Here is a 12,652-nt window from a genome sequence, read left to right as displayed (position 1 = left end):
GTTGCCTGCTTTTTCCATTATTCTATTCATTCATTAAAAAATTATTTATTGAGCACCTACTATGTATATGAGGCTCTGAGATCAATACCAAGATGCATCAGGAGCAGCTCTACCCCTGAGGAGCTAACAATTAGGAATCACACCAGGCTGCCTCTATAAAATGAGGAGGTGCATTAAATCAGGGTTTCACAAATTTGCCTGGTCATAAAAATTCTGTGGGGATCTTTTAAAAACATATAGGTTCCAGGGCCCTCTCCCAGTCCTACTGAATCGGACTCTTCAGGGCAATGTGTCTTGTAGTCTCTATGTGTAACACAAGTCACCCAGTGATTCGGATGACCGGACAAGTTTGAGAAACCCCGGGCTAGACAAGCCCCAAAGTCTCTTCTTTTAGTGCAGTGTTTCTTATCCCAGACTTCACTGAATCATCAAGGGGACCTTTACAAATACCATTGCCTGGACCATCGGTAGAGATGGGGATGTGCGATTGGTCATTCTAATGTGTATCCAGAGTTGAGGGCCATGGTTTGTAGTCCATCATTCAAGTACTCAAGCCTGTCTGGGGACAGTTGCCCTCTCTGAGATCAAGGGGAACACCTTTACCCCAAATTACCACCAGAATGTGGATGTTAAGATATTGGCAGTGCTATGGCTTTTAAAGGACACCCGATTCTAATTTAATTCATTAAAAGAAGTTTCCAACACACTAGGAACCAGCCTATAGATGCTTTTTGGAGTCTTCAGCTTGTAGTAATCACGTCTTGATTTTATTGGATCAAGCTATTTGATCCCAGGATTTTTAAATTGCGTTTGTCCAGCAAATTTTCACAATAGCCCGTCCTGAGAACCCTCAGTCTACTTCTGAATAGGTATTACTGTAGTGGGGATACGGCCATTAGGAAAGGTGGTGTTTTGCCTTTCCTTCTTTCAAACCCAGAAGGAGTCCACTAGGGAATGGGGAATTTAATATTTCACTTTAGTGTGTTTTGAGGGTAATTTGTAAACCCAATTCCATCAATAAAATTGCCTGCCCCAGTGACTGCTCCTCTCACCTGTTGATATCCGATCTGCGAGTGACTCCCTGAGGTCACAGGGACAAACCTGCACCTGGCTCAGTGGCCAGGTGCTCCTGGAAGCCGCCTTTCTTGCGGGTAACACTTTTGCTCTGGAATGTTAATCGCTTTTCACGGGGCTCAAAATTTGGATTGCCTGGCCCCGGTCAGGTACCTGGAAATCACACTGTAGCCCCCTCAGATTGAAACAGGCCAGGAGCTCTGAGATGCTCTTGGGCTCTTGGGTTGACATATGGCCAACTGATTGAGTACAGTTTCCTCCAAGTCCCCAAGGTTCCCTGGTCCCTTCTTCCCAGTCCTCTGGGAAATGAAGAAAACTGCCCCTCTCCCTCTCACCGTCTTGTTCCTGTGTTCATGGGTAGGTCAAGCTGGATCCGACATGACTCGTCCCTTTTTTTCTCTCCATCAATAGTAAGTGCCATTAGGTTGTAAACTGGTCATGACAGTGGTAACCATCAGTCCCAAAAGATTTTTAAAAAATCTTTTCTCCTTTAGTCTGGCAAGGAACTGAGGCAGTAACACTGAAAAGCCCACAGGTAGACTTATATAACACAAATGCTTGTGGGTTGCTAAGTAAGTAGCCCAGCACATGCTTTTCTGTTTAAGTTAGAGGTTAGGGTGCCATAAGCCTTGAGGCTTGTCGAGATTAAGCAGCACTGGGCAGAACGATGTGCTGTGAGCGCCAGCCTCCAGTTATTGGGTCCAACCACATTTTAGTGAAATGAGATTGCCTAGCTGGAGTTTCATTTGTGGGCTTGTAAGTGAAGGGTGCATAGCAGATGCTATGATTAAGATTTCATTTCCTGGTTGATGCCACCACAGTGATCACAGCACTAGGAGGGGAAGCTCATATTTGCTGGTAGAGTTAAATAGTGGGTAGTTCTGAGTTTGATACAAAGATTAAAAACAAAAAGAAACCGCCACCACCACTGCAACAAAAACTCACCCAGGTTCATTAAGGAAACCGGCTTTTACATTTTTAAAATGAAACCCTTATGTTAGTGTCTTCCTACCTTGTGTGAAGACACCAACTTTTCCCCTCCCATTCATTCTTTCATTCATACATTTATTGGATTTTAGATGTCGAGGATTTCGAGTGAACAAAACAGCAAAATCCTTACTCTCATGGAGAGAGAAAAACAATTTTTAACAAAGAAACAAATATGTCAGGTTATGATGAGCACTCTAAAGAAGGCCAAAGTAAAGTAAAGGAGGCAGAGGTGGGAGGGGAAGCTTTCTTACAGAGGTTGGGGAAGGCCTCTCTGAAGGCGTGAGATTTAAGCAGAGGCCTGATGGAGGAAGGGAACGAATCCTGTGGATATTTGGGGGAAGAGCTTTCCTGGCAGACGAATGATAAAGTAAGAGGCGTTAAGGTGGGGTCATCTTTGGTATATTGAAGAACAGCCAGGAGGCCAGTGCAGCTGACCTGGAATGGGCAGAGGGGCGCAAGTCAGAGAAAGTGTGGTTACAGAGGAGGAGACGGCACCTTTGGGAGGTTTTGAGCAGACGGGTGACATGATCTTTCTTATATTTTAAAATGTTCCTTCTGGCCGTCATGTGTGGTTAAGGGGGGAAGATTAAGGGTGGAGCTGAATAGGAGGTGATTGTAATAATCTAGCTGAGAGATGATGGCAGCCGGGAGTCTGTGATTTGGTGGAGGTGGTAAAGTGTGGTTGGATTCTGGATATATCTCAAAGGGAGAGCTGGCAGAGTTTGCTGATGAATTAGATGTGGGTGCATGAGAAAGAAAGGAGGCAAGGATGTTGCTGGCTGTTTAGCCTAAGCCTCTGGCCAAATGTAAATGCCATTTATTGAGATGGAGAAGGTGAAGAAGAGCAACATTTCTGGGGGTGCATGTTGTCTGGTTTCAGATGTGTGAAGTGTGAGATGCTTCATAGACTTCCAAGTAAAGATGTGGAGTAGGAAGTTAGAAAAGGGAGTCTGGAATTCAAGGGAGAGTTTGAGGCTAGAGGTATTGATTAGGGGGCTGCCAGCATGAAGAGGGGTGTTTCAAGTCATAGGACCAGATAAGGTCAGCGAGGAAGTGAGGGAGGATAGAGAAGTCCAAGGTTTTTGCTGCTGGCACTCTGACATTTACAGGTTAAGGAGATGAGGAGGAACCAGTGGAGGGACCTGAGAAGAGCTTCTGAGTGCAGTAGAAAAATCAAGAGAGAAAGGTGTCTCAGAAGCCAAGGGAAGATGTTTAAGGGGGAGGAGGTGGTCCAGTGTGTTGCTGGGAATGAGAGAAACACTGATAAAGCCCCACTGAATTTGGCAACGTGGAGGTCATGGTGGAGGTCGCCTGACAAAAGCAGTTTCATTGTGGAGGAGAGGAGGGGGCTTACTGAAGTAGTTTCAAGAAAGCATGGGAGGAAAGTGGGAGGAGAAGATGTGGAGACAGTGGGTATGGATGGCTCTTTTCAAGAAGACTTGTTGTAAAGCAAAGGAGACACATTGGGTAGTAGGTGAAAGAGTTTTGAGGTTAAGGGAAAGCTTTCTTCAACAAATGTTGAGCACCAACTTCAGGCCCATCACCAATTCCGCCCTCATGGCGCCCATAGCGGGGGGAGTGGGCCGAGCAAGTGCCCCTGCCGTGAAGACTCAGAGTGTCTTCACTCTGGCCCAGACAGGCCAGGGAAGGTTTCCCGGAGGAGGTGATGTCTGAGCCACGCCAAGGAGGATGCCTCGTCTTTAAGAAGGGTATAAGTCCTCTCGAGTGAACACATCCACTAAATTTAGCCTTTTGGGGCTTCTGGCCACAATCAGATAGTAATTAAAGTCTTGCTTATCGGTCAGTGCTACTTCCGTTTTGCTCCATGCTGCTAAAAAAGTGGCCTCTGCAAGCCCACGTAGCCTCTCCCCTTGTCACTTCCACTTTATACTTTTACACTTGACACATTTGGATAGGTCAAACCTGAGCTGATTGTAGTTTCCATACACACAATTGCTGTTCCACGTGAGGCCCCCATGTCTTTACACAGTGGCGTCCTCTCTCTGGAATTCTTACTTTTGCTTCTCCTTGCCTTCTCATTCTCTTCCATCGACCTGGTAAACACAAATGGAAACTCTTACCAAACTTTCTAGCAACTGGCCTGAAGATATTCGCACCTGATTACTGTTATTGGTAGATTCTATTTACTGAGCACCCGTAAGTATCTGTCAAATACATTCTCCTGCATTGCCTTTTGTAAGGGCCTTCCTCTAAATTCCTGTGTTGCAAAGGCAGAGGAGGGGATAAGTTGAGTTTGCAGGGAGGCCAAGTCTGGAAATATCCCTTTTCTCTCTTCTCCTGTCTCCTTCCACTCTTCCCTTCCCACTCAGACCATAGGCCATTTGCACAGGACCCATGAGTCCAGGCTTTACGATGCATGACACCACTTACTCCCAAAGTCTCTCTCTTGCTTTATATAAAGTCCCCTCCCCTTGGTGCCTCAGGGCACTAGGTGGGAGGTTGGGACCCAAAGAGCCAACGATCTAATGGATGTTCTGACTACTAGGCAGATGGGTTTTGGCAAATGCAGGCCTGAGCAGAGCTCATACTAGGAAGTTGAAGGCGATGATTGGGAGAGACCAGATGGGAAAGCCAAGTCTAAAGGACAAGAAGCAGGACTGTGGGTGTGCAGGGGAGCAGGTAGGGACGCAACAACTATCTTGGGGACATTTTCTCAAACCCTGGTGGGGTGTTTGCAGCTCCACATTAATGGTTCTGAGGGTGTTGGGTGGTTGAGAGAAAGGCATCTGATAAATTCATCCCCAGTAGAGTCTAACTAGCTCGTTATAGCTTAACTGTACGAACTCTCCTAGGGCAGTCTTTTAAAAGAAGGTGCCTGAAGAGGGAAAAAGAAGCACTCACAGGGGTGGAATTTCAGGCAGTGGGGTGACAGCCTGGGAGTAACAATATTCCTGGGAGAATGAGATTGACAGGGTGACCTCCTCAAGATCCCCCAAATGGGACCAGACAGACATTTGCAGTGGCAGACAGACGAGAAGAGCTATGACTATCTTAGTTGAGGTCACTGCTGTGACATTGCAGAGGGCCACGGAAAGGTGCTGGAGTGCGAGCCTGAGCTGTCCCTCCCTCATGCCCAGTATCAGGACACACATGTCACAGCCCAGCTTCCTGGCTTCCTCCATTCAAGTCCAGTTTAGGATTTGAGTAAAGTGGATTGCCTGGGCTCTAGGAGGCCTGCCCACTTATTGTGGTGTGACATCTGGAAAATCACTCAAGTGGGCTTCCTGCCCTCATTCATTAGGATGGATGAATTGCCCGCCGCCGTCTCACAGGCAATTGACCATCAAATGAAACACCATGTCAGGTCACTTTGTAAGATGTAGAGTTTTACGTAAATGTAAGAAGTTTACCCTTCTACTGAATTATGAACTCTTTGAGGCAGGAATCCTGTCTTATACCTCACTATATTCCAAGCCCATCATACGATGCCTAGCCGTGGAGGCTCCCTTTGGTGGAATGGGCAGCTGGACGAATCCAGGGACTGCTGGCTGGCTGTGTGGGGCAGCCCTGAGCAGGGAATCCTGCCACCCCTTGTCTGATTGACAGCGATTCACCCTCTCTCTTCCCCTCTCACTGCTTACAGTTTCATGATTTCCCCGTTTAAAGTGCCATTTTGGAAATCTGTTCTCTGCCAGAGAATACATCAAGGTGACTCTGCTGGTGGTACCCTCCTACCCTCAAAGGCTCATTATTTAAATTATTGCTCACTACGAGCCGTCTTATTTCCCCCGGCAGCTGGGAGGTGCGATGTCATTTTCAGGTCTCTCAAAGCACCTTGGGAATGATGCTAAGTCAGGTTGCTCCCATTGACGTGGCAGCAAAGGGAACGTGGGGAGGAGGTACCCACCGTCACATAAAGTGGGTGACAAGAGAGAGGGTCAGACGTCCTCACCGTGGGCTCTACCCCGGACAAAGCCTCTTTATCAGACTGCCTGAAAAAAAAGAAAGCCAGAGGGAAGCTGGTTATTATCCTGTAATGTGGTGAGCCCTAACTGACAGGGCTGGACCAGCCTGGCTTCTTTTGGGTTAAAGTATCGGGAATAAGAGGTCACAGGCAAGGTGGGAAGGAGAGAAGCAGAGAAAATCTGTCTGTGGTTAAAAAAAAAAAAAAAAAGAAAGAAAGAAAAGTTCCTGCTTTTCTTTCCCGTGTGAGAAAAACTATTTAAACTGGCACAAAATATATTTAAGAAGCATATTCTTAGAGTTACTTAGAAAACTACCCTGTATATTCTGGCAGCAGCAAAATGTATCCTTAATAGAATTCATATGGGGCCTTCAATGATCGCGATGTTTGGAGAGGAGCCAGATAGTAAGTAATTTAAACATCACAGGAAATTAAATTTTGGAATTCAATTTTGCATAAAGTTTTCTGTAATGAAAATGTCACACATAAATTATGAAGTCTGATTATATTCCTTTTTGACTTTTTAATAAAATAATAGAGGTACTTGACAGTCTAGAACAAATGCATATTTTATGTGAATAGTATTGCGTTCAACCAACGTCCTCTGGAAATAATGGAACAGATGTTAACACTGCTCTATCAGCTATCAGGTGCTCTGTTAAACAGCTCCAAACACAAGTATTTATTAAAAAATGCTAACGGCGCTGTCTTTTAGGGTTATCTAATTGTAGGCTTAAAATGTAGATGGTTAATGTAATTAATTATACATGTAGAATTATATAGTTGGGCTATAATTTATTATATGTATGCATATATAAATTATATAATATTCTGTTGTAAATTAATTTAATACGGGCACAGGGAATGACTTCTTGAAAATATTAAATAGTTCATAATGTGGTTATAAATCAAAACTAATCTGAATTTCCACTTAATTTTGAATTTTGAGAAGGAGGATGCTTTAACTCACTGTAGGGGACTTTGGGGGTGCTGATTGTGTTTTAGATTAAATCCACAGCCTGTAATTATTTTTAATAATATTCAACTAAAAAAAATGCCCCAAATAAAAAGCCTGAACACTCTTAATTTGTTTAAGGCCAAGCAGCATTTTTCTTCAAAGGGTAAAATATAATGAACGTTTATTTTAAAAATTGACCTACTTCATCATAACTCCAAGGCCCTAAGCAAGTCTTTAGTCAGGCTCACAATGAACTCTTGCTAAATGCAGAGATCATGACCTTGCCCGCTTTTGGGGGTGAGAAGCTTTGCCTGTGGATGTCCTGTTAAATATTTCCCTCTTTGAATCCTGTTATGACTTCATCTACATACTTTGTGTTGGGGGGATGGGTCTGCACATATTTTAAATTTTAAAAGAGCACAACAAAAGTTTCTCACTTCATCAGAGTCACACAAAAATGTGGGCCAGGCTATTTGTCCAGGAGCTTGTATCTTCTTTTGGAAAGTAGGTCATGTGAGTTCATAGTGGTAGGAGGATGCAGAAGATGATTTCCAAGGCAGTTTCTTTAGACATGGGTACCTTTTTGTTTTTATCTGCTTTTTTAAGAGAACAGTGACTAGGGTGACCAACCTGTCCCGATTTACCTGGGACTCTCCTAGTTTTAGCACTAAAGGTCCCGTGTCCTGGGAACCCTCTAAGTCCTGAGTGAACGAAGGTAGTTGGTCACTCTAACTAGGACCCACAAAAACTTACAAACCAATATTTTTTTTTGAGGTATAATTTTTTTATTGGAGTAAAATAGTTTTACAATGTCGTGTTAGTTTCTGCTGTACAATGAAGTGAATCAGCTGTATGTATACCTATGTTCCCTCCCTCTTGGACCTCCCTCCCTCCCTCCCCCCCACGATCATGTCTAAAATAGATAGCTAGTGGGAACCTGCTGTATAGCACAGGGAGCTCAGCTCGGTGCTCTGTGACAAACCAATATTTTAAAAAGATGTAGGTACAAAGCGTATGCTGTCCCCACAAAGGTGGCATGAAGAGACAGAAGGTGCCTATGTCCATTGAGGCTGGGCTTCTGTCCCTTGATCGTCTCACCACGTGCCAGGGGACTGGCCAGTCCCTTGACAACTTCAGTACTTAAATTTTATAGGCTGGCCCAAGGTTGATCAGGCTCTAGTGACACGGATGGAGGAAGCTTCCTCAGTCACTAAATGGAAGGGAGCCCCTGCTGTTTTGCACAAGACTTTATGTGAGCAGGTAATGAGTTTTTGTTGAGCTGAGTCACTGAGACGTGGGGTTTGGTCTGTTGTGGCAACGTGTGCCATTATAGAACCTCTTGTCTTGAAGTGGGGTGCTGCCATTAGAAAAACCTAAAATGTATGGCATCGTCTTAGTCATCGGGGATGAGCTGGGCGGAAACTAACATTAAAGCTGGAAAGATGATGATCCCTGATACGTCGTGGTAAAATATTCAAGTAAACTATTGCTTCTAATAACGAGGCAGGCAGATCACTCACCTAATAAACTTGCAGTGCTATCAGAGAGAGTGAAAAACAGGACTTTAGTGTTGGGTGATATTATTGGCTGTGTTTGGCAAGATAATACAAGAAAGAGATACACTAAGGAGAGAAATAATCAGTTTATAAAGCAGAAGAGAAGAGGTACAGAGTTCAAAATTCGAGGCCTAGAAATTTGGAAGAGTTGACTGTTTCTAGAACCCGACTGTAAGCGGTGGTATTTAACAAGACTTTGCAGTGGCTGCGGGTGGGCGCGGGGGAAGCCTCTCCGTTGATTCATATGCCTCCACGAAAACATTGTTCAAGACGTGGTTTTCCCATCCACGCCCAATAGCCTGATGTCAGTAGCCATCATGAAGGGTGAGAGAAGGAGGCATGGAGGTAAGGAAGCAAAGAAATAAAATAGATCTGAGAACCACATGTGGAAAAGTCCTTTGAGTGTGCCTAGTGTCCAATGAAGTGAACAGCAAAGAGAGTTTTTGGGCAGCTACGTAACTAAAGCAACCATAAAACGGTATCTGAATATTTAGAACTTAAAACAACCCTGGGACCCCTAATAGTCAATGAGTAGGAAGCAAGTTGAGAAAGCTGAATAGCCCCGCAGGAGTCCAAATTCCTCAAAGCTTACTTCAGATGTGGCCAGAGAATAAGGGAAAAGAATCTTCTAGAGGACGAATCTAAGAGCCATAGAGAACAATGAAAAATGGAGCTTCTTGTCAGAGAGCAGAATCATAGCCTAACCAAGGAACCTCCCATCCCCAGGGTAGGAGGTCTTCCCAGTCTGCTGGGCTGGATTCCAGAATTGCTACAGCTCAGTGGCTGCTGTGTTTGCCCCATTCTTCTCTTTCCAAATGGAAGTATTTATACATACCTTAGTGGGTGGGTGTGTGCGCACATGAGTATATGTGGAGAGGGAATAGATAATTTGTCTTTTGTAAAATCAGGACTCCAGAGGTTGAAAAGTCACATGTAACTGAATCTGATGGAGAGACAACTGGACATCTCCCAGAAAGATGAACTTTGAGTTGAATGCAGCTGCTGGATGGAACTTTGGCTTGTCTCCTTTGTGGAGGAGTTAAGTGTATTCTGTGTGGGAAGAAGGAAACAAAGAAATACTTGGTGATGAGAAGGGTGGATTGTAGCAGATTTAGTAAACGATGATCAAATATTCCATGTGCTTACTTATATTTCCCAGGCTCTCTGCAGGTAGATTGGGCGTGTGATTAGTGGCCTTCCACTTAGTGTAAATGGCCTATTTCTGAAGGTAGCCGTTCTCATTCTTTTCACATGGATTCTTATTTATGTACTTTTACTTCAAGCAATATGTCCTAAGTTGCCTGTACATATCCTGCTTGGAACTTGCATCACTCCTATTCACCATCAATAGATATTACTTTGATCTTGCCATGATAAAGTTGCCCAGGAGTTTGGGACAAAAGCTTAGTTTACATATATCCAACGTTGGGCAGGCTTCTCCCCAAATCTATGTGTCCTGGAAACAAGTTTTTACATCCTTGCCATTTTTGGAATCAACTAGAAACACCATATACGAATGTGAGAGATTTCATTACCTCCAGAGCACTGTCTATTTTAAGTCTTCACCATATTTATCAAGTGGAAAACTTGGTCTCAGCGAGCCTTGCAGAGAAAGTGATTGGCCAGAATGAATCACAAGTTTTCAGTTTTGAACCGCTTCTCCAAAATATTACCCTAAGGATTTCAGAAATTTTATTTCTTGGCCTGGAAAGAAGATGACTCATTCAACCAGAATCTTTTCTTGAGTAAAAAAAAGTCACAGGAGAGACTATTGTTGATGTGGTGGCCAAAAGGAAGACCCTTATCCAGTAATTGCTTCCTGATCTCAAGCCTGGAATTCTAATTCTACTGACATCTCTGGTTGTCGAGAATACCAGCAGCATTGCTAATGCAGTTGGCCTTATCTGAAGATGCACATTCCTTTCCACTAAACTGCCTTCCATAGACACACATGTAAAACTGTCTCTATTTATGGATCATAGCAGATGGGACTAGCGGTTTCTCTTCCTCTGATCTGCTAATTCCAATGAGCTACCATCTTTACTCTTTGCTCAGCTGCTAAGAGAAGCCAGGTTTTTGTGACTCCAAGGGACAGCGCTAGGAGGAATGGCAGCCAGAGCAGGCTTTTGGGATAGTGCTGCCGTCCTAAGATGGAGACTGGTGTCAAGAGTTCAGGTCTGCACTGTGACGGTGATGTTTTTCTCATGATTCGGGGAGGTAGGGATTTTCTTCCTGGGGTTATTGAGCACAGCCCTAATGTCTTTACCTGTGGTGCAGCTCCCGGGTGATGAGTTCTGACTGGAGAGGGCTGGTGGTGGGAAGGGACAGCCTTTGGGCATAGATAACTTAGATTCTTCAGACATGAGCTGTATCATTCCACACTCACCGTGCAGATGCAAGAAAAAGCCATTACAGGAGATTTTCATCGTCTGAGTGTTCAGTATCTGTTTCCTTAGTTTCCGAGTGAAAGTTATTGTATCATAAAACACAAAGAGTGACCCCCTATAAAATTAGGTCCCACTAACATCATCGTGCTTGTCTGCTGGCTCCTGCTGGGTTTCTGAGGTGGCAAACATCTGACAATAAAATACAAACACAAGGGAAATTGATTGCAGGGGGAAATGGGAAATTTTGTAAAATGTGCAAGATTTCATGAAATTGAGAAAAGTGATGTTGAACTACTTCAATCACATGTAAAGGCATTGACAAATGAGGATTGGTCAGGGTTAAAAATTTAAAAATCAAGAGGATTGGCTTCACCATAGACATTCAAAGGAGCATGATTGAACTCTCGATTATTTTCTTGGAAAAATTTCTGAAGCTCTTGGGTTTATTTGTGAAAATGACCTTTCCTAGGATCTTCTGGGCATGTATAAAGAGAAGATTGCTGTTATTTTGCTCTTACTTGACTGAAAAAGGTATATGAAATCCAAACGACCCCAAAAATACTTGATATATTCTTTGTTCCTTCTAAGAGTTAGCAACTAGTTGCAATTATGATCTACATCTACACTTTGTTAAATATAGCATAAAACTTATTTTCATAATTTTAGTTTCATTTCTTTTTCAGGTTAAATTATAGTAGAAGCTTTTGTTCTCCACTACTTATTATGTCCTTATTTTAAGGGGACTTAAAAATTTTTCAGGTACCAATTAACCTCAGAGAAGGAGGGACTCCTGTATATGTAGTAATGGAATAAAAATTATTTAATTTCACTTTTATTAAAAACAAATTAAATAGTAAACAGGGAATAATACAATACCAAATATATATAAATGAAATGTTATATTGATATAAATTATATGTGTGTATATATATATATAATATATATATATACACACACTTATATATGTTCTGTATATATAAAACATTCCTGAGTTCAAAAGATATGCTCTTTTAAAAAAAATTTAATTATATTTACCAGGTTGTTTTCACCTTAGATTGTCCCTTTTCAGGGGCTTCTTGACCTCAGGTTTATTGTCAGCTGATAATCAATGTCTCGGTGTTTAAATAATCCCCTATTTACTTATCCACTTACCTGGAGCCGCTTACTTGAATTTATCTGCTCTGATTCGTTCCTATTTTTCTGGAACTGATCCTCTTGGTCCTGAATGTTGGAGCAAATTCCCTGTGCTGGTTTTCTGTAAGGTGAAGCAGTAGAAGACTTAAGTTATAAGCCAAAACCCTCCTTACTGGGTTTGTGAAAATCATTTAATTGGATAAAACCTTAGTTTCATAGTCTCTAAAATGGAGTTAACACCATCCTTTATCTCCCTTAAATGGGATGATGCCCATGTTTGGGAAAGCACTGTGTACAGCATAAAATGGAACTAGCATTGACAGAGCCTCTCCTAGGAGCTGTGTGGGGCTGAGTGTATTTACAGACCTTCTCTCATGTGGTCAAGTGCTGGTTCAGTTATTATTATAATTATGCAGCGTGACTGTCCTAATAGTCTTTGATTATTGTGAAGCAAATGCCCTGCTCTAGTTCTCTGACCCTCACAGTGGAGACCTCCAATCCCATTATGTCTTCCCGAGTTGTTTCTAATAGACTTACTCAAGCTGTCCCAGGGTGAGCAACTCAGTGTAACCCTGTGACCTGGGGACACAGCCTGCCCAAAGGGAGACCACCCAGTAACTCAGACTTC

At 43.1% G+C, this 12,652-nt stretch overlaps 1 long non-coding RNA gene across 2 annotated transcripts; it reads right to left on the bottom strand.

Annotated features, from left to right (window-relative positions):
• Positions 1-2,034: 2,034 nt before the first annotated feature.
• LOC130708119 (uncharacterized) lies at positions 2,035-12,179 on the bottom strand. 2 transcript variants are annotated; one of them, XR_009008184.1, is made up of 5 exons: positions 12,043-12,179; positions 10,770-11,079; positions 9,339-9,553; positions 5,933-6,017; positions 2,035-4,118 (listed from the first exon to the last, which is right to left on the bottom strand). It is a non-coding gene; the product is annotated as an uncharacterized LOC130708119 (long non-coding RNA). The 2 variants fall into 2 exon arrangements; XR_009008183.1 differs by having other exon boundaries at positions 10,890-11,079.
• Between the last annotated feature and the right edge of the window lie 473 nt (positions 12,180-12,652).

Source organism: Balaenoptera acutorostrata, chromosome 4 (genome assembly GCF_949987535.1).
Source record: "Balaenoptera acutorostrata chromosome 4, mBalAcu1.1, whole genome shotgun sequence".
Taxonomy (NCBI): domain Eukaryota; kingdom Metazoa; phylum Chordata; class Mammalia; order Artiodactyla; family Balaenopteridae; genus Balaenoptera; species Balaenoptera acutorostrata.
This window is presented reverse-complemented; position numbering and strand designations above follow the sequence as displayed.